This window comes from Mustelus asterias, unplaced genomic scaffold (assembly GCF_964213995.1).
Source record: "Mustelus asterias unplaced genomic scaffold, sMusAst1.hap1.1 HAP1_SCAFFOLD_62, whole genome shotgun sequence".
NCBI lineage: Eukaryota > Metazoa > Chordata > Chondrichthyes > Carcharhiniformes > Triakidae > Mustelus > Mustelus asterias.
Window position 1 is genome coordinate 975,784 of NW_027590127.1, and position 8,836 is coordinate 984,619.

Consider the following 8,836-nt stretch of genomic DNA (forward strand, 5'->3'; position numbering starts at 1 on the left):
AGATGCCGTAGCTTCTCCGCTCCGGGGAAGTACTGGACGACGAAGGGTACTCTGTCCACTGTGTCCCGTGTTTGTCCTCTGAGGAGGTCGTTGCGATTTTCGCTGTGGCGCGAAACAGTCGAAACCTGTTCAATTTTGAGAGATTAAAAATATGATTCGTTCCATCCAACAGTGTCCTGGGGGGAGGGAAGGGGGGGAGGGGACAGGAGAGGACAGGGGAGGTGACGGGGGGAAGGTGAGGGGGGAAGGGGAGGGGGGAGGTGGAGGGGGGGCCAAGAGAGTACAGGAGAGGGGAGGAGGTGAAGGCGAGGGGCGGAGGGGGCGAGGGGGAGGTCCGGTGGAAGGGGGAGAGGGGGGAGGTGGGGAGGGGTGAAGTGGGGGGAGGGGAGCGGGTGGAGTGGGGAGGAGAGGGTGGAGGGGGGAGAGGAGGGTGCGGGAAGGGGAGGGTGGAAGGGGAGGGGGGAAGGGGAGGGGGAAGGGGGGAAGGGGCGGGGGAAGGGGAGGGGGAAGGGGAGGGGAATGGGAGGGGGAGGAGGGGCGGAGGGAAGGGGGAGGGGAGGGTGAGAGGGGGGAAAGGGGAGGGGGGAAGGGGAGGGGGAAGGGGAGGGGGGAAGGGGAGGGTTAAAAGCGGAGGGTGGAAAGGGGAGGGTGGAAAGGGGAGAGGGGTGGGGGGATGGGAGAAGGGGTGGAGGGGGTGGAGGGGGTGATGGGAGGGAAGGGGAGGGGAGGGAAGGCAATGGGAGAGGGGAAAAGGGAGGGCGGAAGGGGAGGGGAAAGGGGAGGGGGAGGGGCGGTGGAAGAGGGAGAGGGGGAGGTGGGGAGGGGGGAAGGGGAGGGGGAAATGTGGAAAGGGGAGGGGGAAGGGGCAGGGGAAGGGGAGCGGGAAGGGGGGAATGGAACGGGGAAGGGGGAAGGGGCGGGGGAAGGGGGGAGTTGGGGAAGGGAAGTGGGAGGGGAGGGGGCAGGGCGAATGGGAGGGGCAGGGGGAAGGGGAGGGCGAGGGGCAAGAGGAGGGGGAGGGGGAAGGGGAGGGGGAGGGGGCAGGGGAGGGGGGAAGGGGAGGGGGAGGGGGGAAAGGGAGGGGGGAAGGGGAAGTGGGAAGGGGATGTGGGAAGGGGGTTGTGGAAGAGATAATGTGCGGGGTGTGTGGGGTCCTTGATTTTGCTGGCTGCATCTCCGAGGCCGCAGGAAGTGTCGACAGAGTCAATGGATGGGAGGCTGGTTTGCATGATGGACTGAGCTTTGTTCACGACTCTTTGTAGTTTCTTGCAGACTTGGACAGAGCTGGAGACACACTAAGCTGTGATACAACCAAAAATAATGCTTTCTTGGTGCATCTTTAAAAATTGTGTGAGTCCTAGCAAACAGCACTATTCAGCGGGCAGCGTTGCCGCGGGCAGCGGAGTGTGCAGGGAGCAGAGTGAGAGCTGAAGAGCTTTGGCTTAAAGGGGTTCGGCCAGAACAGGCAAAATGGAGAGCATGCTTTCTTTCCCCAGCAAGTTTATTCCTGTTTTTCGCAAGAGTAAAAAAAAATGCCTGGCAACATGTTGGAATGCTCCTCCTGCAGGATGTGGGAGATCACCGGAGGTCTCCCTAACAACAACACCTGCAAAAGATGCATCCAGCTGCAGCTGCTAGCAAAGCAGGTGGGACCTCTTCAAGAGAGACGGGTTACACCTAAACTGCAAGGGGATCAATGCACTTGCAGGGAGGTTTGCTAGTGTTATTGGGAGCGTTTAAAGTAGATTTGCAGAGGAATGGGAACCAGAGTGCCAGAGCAGATAGTGGAGCAGGGGTTAAGAGACAGGTTAGTTCAAGTAAAATCACAAATGGAAGGGGTGAGTGTGGTGGACATCACCTTTTGAGGTGTCTATTTCAATGCCAGGAGTATTGTGGGGAAGGCAGATGAGCTGAAGGCGTGGATAGACACATGAAAATATGACATTATAGCCATTAGTGAAATTTGGCTACAGGAGGGGCAGGACTGGCAGCTCAATGTTCCAGGGTTCCAATGTTTCAGGCGGGATTGAGGCAGAGGGATAAAAGGTGAGGGGGGTGGCATTGCTGGTCAGGGAAAATGTTACAGCGGCACTCAGGCAGGATCGATTAGGGAGCTTGTCTACAGAGGCCCTATGGGTGGAGCTGAGAAACAGGAAAGGTATGACCACATTAATGGGCTTGTATTATAAACCACCCAATAGTCAGCGAGAATTGGAGGAGCACATCAGCAGAGAGGTAGCTGACAACAGCAAGAAACACAAAGTTGTGAGAGTAGGGGATTTTAATTTTCCACATATAGATTGGGACTCGCAGACTGTTAAAGTTTTGGACGGGGTAGAGTTTGTAAAATGTGTTCAGGAGAAGTTTCTACATCAGTATATAGAGGTGCCAACGAGAGAGGAAACGATGTTGGATCTCCTAGTGGGGAACGAGTTAGGGCAGGTGATGGATGTGAGTTGAGGGAACACTTTGGATCCAGTGATCATAATGCCATTAGTTTCAACCTAATCATCAATACGGATAGATCTGGTCCACGGGTTGAAGTTCTGAACTGGAAAGAGGCCAAATTTGATGTAATGAGAAGGGATCTGGGAAGTGTGGATTGGCACAGGCTTTTCTCTGGTAAGGCTGTGAATTGAAAGTCGGAGGCCTTCAAAGGAGAAATTTTGAGAGTGCAGAGTTTGTATGTTCCTGTCAGGATTAAAGGCAAAGTAAATAGGAATAAGGAACCATCGTTGTCGAGGGAAATTGTAACACTGATTAAGAGGGAGAGAGTTGCATGAAATTTACAGGCAGCAAGGAACAGATCAGATGCTCCAGGAGTATACAAAGTGGAAGAAGCTACTACAGAGGGAAATCAGGAGTGCTAAACGAAGACATGAGGCTGCTTTGGCAGACAGAGTGAAGGAAAATCCAAAGAGGTTCTAAAGATATGTAGGGAGCATAAGGAGAGTGAGGGACAAAATTGGTCCGCTTGAAGACCAGAGTGGTAGATTGTTTATGGAACCAAAAGAGATGGGGAAGATACTAAATGGTTTTCTTGCATCCGTATTTACTGAGGAAACGGGCATGGAGTCTACGGAAATAGGGCAAACAGGTAGGGAGGTCATGGAACCTTTACAGATTAAAGGGGAGGAGGTGCTCGCTGTCCTGAGGCAAATCAGAGTGGATAAATCCCCAGGACTGGACAGGGTATTCCCACGGACCTTGAGGGAAGCTAGTGTTGAACTTGCTTGGGCCTTGGAAGACATTTAAAATGTCAGTATTCACGGGGCAGGTGCCAGATGATTGGAGGGTGGCTCATGTTGTTCCGTTGTTTAAAAAAGGTTCCAAATGAAAACCGGGAAATTATAGGCCAGTAAGTTTGACGTCGGTGGTGGGCAAGTTATTGGAAGGGGTGATAAGGGATCGGATCTACAAATAATTTGGATAGACAGGGACTTATTAGGGAGAGTCAACATGGCTTTGTGCGTGGTAGGCCATGTTTGAACAATCTATTAGTGTTTTTCGAAGAGGTTACAAGGAAAATGGATGAAGGGAAGGCAGTGAATGTTGGCTACCTGGATTTCAGCAAGGCCTTTGACAAGGTCCCTCTTGGGAGGATAGTTAGGAAGGTTCAGTCGCTGGGTATACATGGGAGGTAGTAAATTGGATTAGACACTGGCTCAATGGAAGAAGACAGTGAGTGGTTGCGGAGGATTGCTTCTCTGAGTGGAGGCCTGTGACGAGTGGTGTGCCGCAGCGATCGGTGTTGGGTCCATTGTTGTTTGTCATCTGTATCAATGAACTGGATGATAATGTGGTAAATTGGATCAGCACGTTTGCTGATGATACAAAGATTGGAGGTGTAGTGGACAGAGAGGACAGTTTTCAAAGCTTGCAGAGGGATTTAGACCAGCTAGAAAAATGGGCTGAAAAATGGCAAATGGAATTTAGCGCAGACAAGTGTGAGATATTGCACTTTGGAAGGACAAATCAAAGTAGAACGGACAGGCTAAATGGTCGGACTCTGAAGAGTGCAGTTGAACAGAGGGATCTGGGAATACAGGTACAGAATGCCCCAAAAGTGACGTTACAGGTGGATAAGGTCGTAACGAGTGCCTTTGGTACATTGGCCTTTATAATTCGGAGTATTGAAGATAAAAGTTGGAGTGTTATGGTAATGTTATATAAGGAATTGATGAGGCCGAATTTAGACTATTGTGTACAGTTTCGGTCACCTAGTTATAGGAAGGATGTAAATAATGTTGAAAAAAGTACAGGGAAGTTTCATAAGGATGTTGCCGGAACTTGTGAAGCTGAGTTACAGAGAGAGATTGAATAGGTTGGGACGTTATTCCCTGGAGCGGAGAAGAATGAGGGGAGATTTGAGAGAGGTGTATAAGCTTTTGATGGGTATAGATAGAATGAATGCAAGCAAGCTTTTTCCACTGAGGCGATGGGAGAAAAAATCCAGGGTGAAAGGAGAAAAGTTTAAAGGGAATATGAGGGGGGGCTTCTTCACGCAGAGAGTGATGGGAGTGTGGAATGAGCTGCCGGATGAAGTAGTAAATGCTTTTAACATTTAACATTTTAACATTTAAGAAAAAACTTGGACGGCTTGATGGATGAGAGGGGTGTGGAGGGATATGGTGCAAGTGCAGGTCAGTGGGACGAGGCAAAAAATAGTTCGGCACAGACAAGAAGGGCCAAAAGACCTGTTTCTGGGCTGTAATTTTCTATGGTCTTCTATGCCAAATTTCCTTAGTCTTCTGAGAAAGTAGAGGCATCTTAACCATCGCATCGGCATGGAAGGACCAGGACATGTTGTTGGTGATCTGGACACCTGGAAACTTGAAGCTCTCAAACATCTTCACTTCATACCCATATAGGTCGACAGGGGCATGTCCTCCACGACGTTCCCTGAAGTCGATGACTATCGCCTTCATTTTGTTGACATTGAAAAAGACATTATTGTCATCGCACCAGTTCACCAGATTCTCTATCTCTGGACCAGAGAGAGGAGGGGACAAGAGGGATGGGGAGGGGGATGGGGATTTGGGGAATGGGGAATGGGGGTTGTAGGGAATGCGGGGGTTCTGGGGGTGAGAGTGATATGGAAGTCAGGGGATCAAGGGGTCAGGGTCATATGGGATGGGGGATATGGGGAATGAAGGAAATGGGGATTTGGGGAATGAGGAGGTGGGGATATGGGGAATAAGGGAAATCTGGTGGTGACTGTAATATGGAGGTCGGGAGATGGGGATGAGTGTGATGTGGGGGTCAGTGGGACATGGGAAATGAGCGGGATGTGGGAATCAGGGATATGTGAATGAAGGAGGTATGGGCATGAGAGGATTGGGGTTATGGGGAATGGGGAATTGCATGGATGAGGGCGATGGGAATGTACGGGAGATATGGAGAAATGAAAAGAATGGTTACAGAGGGAGATGGGGATATGAGGGGGTGGGGATATGGGGATTGAGGGTATGAGAGTTATATGGGTGAGGGGATGGGAGGATGAGGTGGCGACATGGTGGGGATAAAGGGTGAGGATATGTGGAATATGTAGAGAGGGTGACATGGGGATGAGGGGAATTGTAGGATATGGAGGCGGGATATGGGGGTGAAGCGCAGAGGGGATATGGGGAATAAACGAATACGATGAAATGGGGGTGAGAGTGATTGGGACAAGGGGAATGAGAGGGCGGGGAGATATGGGACAGCGGGAATGAGGATGAAGGGGGGATACGGGGTGAGCGGGATGGAGAATTAGATTAGAGGGACAACTTATAGAGATGGGGAAATAGTGGTGATGGGCGTTAATGGAGGGAACAGTGAGGGGGAACAGAGAAGGGAATGGAGGGGTCAGGATAGATTGGAGGGGCCATTTGTGGTGCAGAAGGGATGAATAATGGTGACAGAATGCGGAGCAGAGCAGAAGAATAGAGGTGATGGGGAAATAGTGAGGATACTGGGTAGGGGGAGTGGAGGGGACACAGGTCGGTGAAAGGAAGAGAGTCAGATGGAAAGAGTAGGAGACCGGGAAGAATCAAATAAAGGGAGAGTGAGCGATAAAAGAAAATTAGATGAGCTTCAGTGTCAGCAACGAAATCCATTTGTCTGCCTCAGAATGTTCCTGGACATCCGTCTTCTTTCTCGGAAGAAAAAATGTGGTACCCAGATATGATGGTGATGGGGAAATAGTGGGGATACTGGGTAGGGGGAGTGGAGGGGACACAGGTCGGTGAAAGGAAGAGAGACAGATGGAAAGAGTAGGAGACCGGGAAGAATCAAATAAAGGGAGAGTGAGCGATACTTGCCCTGCAATAGAATAAGGTGTTAAACCCCTGGGCGCATAATTCATGAGTTGGGAACTGGAAGATATGGTGTCGTTTCCCGCCAGCTCGACAGCGGAAAACAAACCATGTTACAAACAGGACGGGGTGCTCCTGAACCAGAGGGGCACCAATATCCTGGGAGGGAAATTTGAAACGCCTTTTCAGGGGGATTTAAACTAATTTGTCAGGGGAGTGGGAAAAGGAGTTGAAGTCCGGAAGTCAGTGCTGAGGGTGGTGAGGTATTGGGGAAGGGAGCAACGTCAAGGGTGTAACGGTAGACAGGAAGGTGGGTTGAAGTGTGTCTACCTCAATGCAAGGAGCATTCGGAACAAGGTAGATGAACTTGGGGTGTGGATTGGTACTTGGGACTACGATGTTGTGGCCATTTCGGAGACGTGGGTAGAACAAGTATAGGAATGGTTGTTGGACGTTCCGGGGTATAGATGTTTCAGTAAGTGTAGGGAAGCTGGTAAAAAAAAGGTGGAGGAGTGGCAGTGCTAATCAAGGATAGTTTAACGGCTGCGGAAAGGCACTTCGATCGGGATCTGCACACTGAGGTCATATGGGCTGAGGATAGGAATCGGAAAGGAGTGGTCACGTTGTTAGGAGTTTACTATCGGCCCCCAAATAGTAATAGAGATGTGGAGCAAGAAATTGCTAAGCAGATTATGGATAGTTGTGGAGGTCACAGGGTAGTTGTCATGGGGGACTTTAAATTTCCAAATATTGATTGAAACATTTGTCGGTCAAAAAGTTCGGATCGGGCAGTTTTTGTGCAGTGTGTGCACGAGGGTTTCCTGACACAATATGTGGATAGGCCGACAAGAGGTGAGGCCACATTAGATTTGGTAGTGGGAAATGAACCGGGCCAGGTGTTAGATTTGGTTGTGGGAGAGCACTTTGGAGATAGTGACCACAATTCGGTGTCTTTTGTTATTGCAATGGAGAGGGATAGGTCCGTACGGCATGGCAAGGATTACAATTGGGGGAGAGGTAATTATGATGCAATTAGGCAAGAATGGGGGGGCATAAGTTGGGAACAGAAACTGTCAGGGAAAGGCACTAATGAAACGTGGAACTTTTTCAGGGAACAAATACTAGGTGTCCTTGATAGGTATGTCCCTGTCAGGCAGGAAGGAAATGGCCGATTGAGGGAACCATGGTTCACAAAAGAGGTGGAATGTCTTGTGAAAAGGAAGAGGGAAGCTTATGAAGGGATGAGGAAACAAGGTTCAGGTGGCTCGATTGAGGGTTACAAGTTAGCAAGGAACGAGCTGAAAAAGGGGCTAAGGAGAGCTCGGAGGGGGCATGAGAAGTCCTTGGCGGGTCAGATCAAGGAAAACCCAAAGGCTTTTTACGCTTGTGTGAGGAATAAAAGAATGACCAGGGTGAGGTTAGGGCCGGTCAAGGACAGTCGTGGGAACTTGTGTATGGAGTCAGTGGAGATAGGCGAGGTGATGAATGAATACTTTTCTTCAGTGTTCACCAAGGAGAGGGGCCATGTTTTTTGAGGAAGAGAAGGTGTTACAGGCGAAAAGGCTGGAGGAAATAGATGTTCGGAGTGAGGATGTCCTGGCAGTTTTGAATAAACTGAAGATCGAAAATTCCCCTGGGCCTGATGAAATATATCCTAGGATTCTTTGGGAGGCAAGGGATGAGATTGCAGAGCCTTTGGCTTTGATTTTTGGGTCCTCACTGTCCACGGGGATGTTGCCAGAGGACTGGAGAATGGCGAATGTTGTTCCTCTGTTTAAGAAAGGGAATAGAAATGACCCTTGCAATTACAGACCGGTTAGTCTTTCTTCGGTGGTTGGTAAACTGATGGAAAAGGTCCTTAGGGATGGGATTTACGACCATTTAGAAATATGCGGATTGATCCGGGAGAGTCAGCACGGATTCGTGAAGGGCAAGCCGTGCCACACAAATTTGATTGGATTTTTTGAGGAGGTAAGTAAGTGTGTTGATGAAGGTAGTGCAGTTGATGTCACATACATGGATTTTAGTAAGGTGTTTGATAAGGTCCCCCATGGTCGGCTTATGATGAAAGTGAGGCGGTGTGGGATAGAGGGAAAGTTGGCCGATTGGGTAGGTAACTGGCTGTCTGGTCGAAGACAGAGGGTGGTGGTGGATGCTGATTTTTCGGACTGGAGGCAGGTTGCTAATGGAGTGCCACAGGGATCAGTGCTTGGTCCCCTGCTCTTTGTGATTTTTATGAATGACTGAGAGGAGGGGGCTGAAGGGTGGATCAGTAAATTTGCTGATGTCACCATGATTGGTGGAGGAGTGGATGATGTGGCGGGCTGTTGTCGGCTGCAAAGAGACATAGATAGGATGCAAAGCTGGGCTGAAAAATGGCAAATGGAGTTTAGCCCTGATAAATGTGAGGTGATTCATTTTGGGAGGACGAATTTAAATGTGGATTACAGGTTCAAAGGTAGGGTTCTGAAGACTGTGGAGGAATAGAGAGATCCATATCCACAGATCTCTAAAGGTTGCCACTCAAGTGGATAGAGCTG